The following is a 2,133-nucleotide window of genomic DNA, read 5'->3' as shown; positions in this document are numbered from 1 at the left end:
TTTGTTGATTATTTATAAAGAAAACCTTCCTTAAAGGAAGTTCAGAGGTTTTGGTTCTTGTAGGGTTTTCTTCTTCATTTCCCATAATAGTTTTTCCAAATATTGAGGAAAAAAAGTTTATTTTATAGTCAGAGAAATGTTGCTATTTTTTTGGCTTCACAGTGGGGAATCTCGCTACAATCCTAAAAGAGAAACACAAGATATCAAAAAGAGAGAAGCACACAACATCCCTAGCATTTCTGCAGTTAGACTTGTTACTTATGTAGTGTATTGGCTGAGGCTTTTTTTTTGTTTTTTAATTTAGTTATTAAATGCTTACATAGTTCTTACTCTGTTTCAGGCACTACTGCTATATAGCACTATCTCTTTCTTTGCCTTTCAAATGAACAGTGCTTTCAAGTTGCTTACCTGCTTATTGGTATATTACTTTGTCCCACCCTTCCCGGTTCAACCACTCTAAGAACTCTAGGCCTTTTCTCTGCTTCCCTTAATAAAATACATCTATTTAAAGGATTTGCCAGGTGATGGTATGCAAATACGTGATAACCTAATGATGAGGTAGCAAATGTGTTTAATGGTGTATTTACTAACTCTGATCTATTGGCTGCCCTTCTTAGAGGCACTAGGTTAGAGTTCAGGCATTTTGTTAGTTACTCTCTCTCTCTGTTATCTCATTTAATACGCACTACAACACTCAGAGAGACATTATATTCTCATTTTACATATGTGGAAACTGAGACTCAAAGGTTCGGTATTTGAACCAAGGCATCTCGGACTCCAAAGCCTGTGCTTTTTCCACTCTTGAAGACATTCTGTCCTAATCCTGAGATGGAGAATACCTGGTATGTATGCTTTCACTCTTCTGTTCCACGTTCTTAGTGGTCAATGCTGAATAGTCACAATCCATTTCAGCCCAGTACTCTAGCCGCCACTACAAAGCTGACTGAAATTGACATGAGAAATGAGATAGTTTCATCACCCTGGCCATAATCCAAATGTGAAACTTTTCTCATTTTAGATGTTTAATGCCTTTAAATACTTATTTTAAATGATATGAAATCTATCCACAGTTGTCTGTAGGTAACACTCAACTCAGACTGACGAAAGACAAAAAGAAGACAGAAAAGGAATCAAAGTTCAGTTTTAGCACCACGGCAGTTTTCCAAAAAAGGAAATTTATAGGGTTAAAAATAAGCTAAAACAGGTGTTTTTTCTACATCTAGATCAGCAATATTCTTTGCTGAACCAAGTTGAAAGACAATTTTAATCTTAGGGTGATGACGCATAATTAAACACATAAATGTCAAATTCAGAAACAACCTTGAATTCAACCATGAAATGTATATTTTATTTTATTTTATTTATTTATTTTTTTGCGGTACGAGGGCCTCTCACTGTTGTGGCCTCTCCCATTGCGGAGCACAGGCTCCAGACGCGCAGGCTCAGCGGCCATGGCTCAGGGGCCCAGCCGCTCCGCGGCATGTGGGATCTTCCCGGAACGGGGCACGAACCCGCGTCCCCTGCATTGGCAGGCGGACTCTCAACCACTGCGCCACCAGGGAAGCCCATGTATATTTTAGAATAATTAGCTCAGTGCTAAGACATATAAGGGTATAAGGAAGATGTGAGAGCTACCTGTTCATTTCTTTCCCAAGCTGAACAGCAAATGCCTTTCAGTCAAATCCATGTATTCATTTAAATGAACCCAGAAGCTCTTGTGCACTATGGGTAGCTGGTTTGCTGCTTTTTTGCATTAAATGCATTTCTAGGACTCTGTTTCATAAAACAGGCATATATGTGGAATTATTTTTTATTATTTATTTATATTATATTTTTACTAGTTAAGTTTTAATTTGTAACAATTAAATCAGTGGGGAATATAGCAATTTAAGGTTATTGGGGATTGGTATATATTATACTGAAAAATATACATATTTTTTCCATTGTAAGATGTAGCAATAGGGTGATAGCATATGCATTTTTTCTTTGCAGTATCCTTGCTAAAAGTGCCACAAGAATATTCCAGTAATTTAATTTAGAACATTTTACTGCAGATGTGTATTAGTAAAAACAGCCTTCTCAACCAACATTTATGTTGGAGTGGTATAGAATTCTACCAAACTGACATCACTG

This window comes from Neophocaena asiaeorientalis, unplaced genomic scaffold (assembly GCF_003031525.2).
Source record: "Neophocaena asiaeorientalis asiaeorientalis breed wild unplaced genomic scaffold, Neophocaena_asiaeorientalis_V1.1 scaffold740, whole genome shotgun sequence".
Taxonomy (NCBI): Eukaryota; Metazoa; Chordata; class Mammalia; order Artiodactyla; family Phocoenidae; genus Neophocaena; species Neophocaena asiaeorientalis.
The sequence above is the reverse complement of the archived record's forward strand: the minus strand, read 5'-3'. Positions refer to the sequence as shown.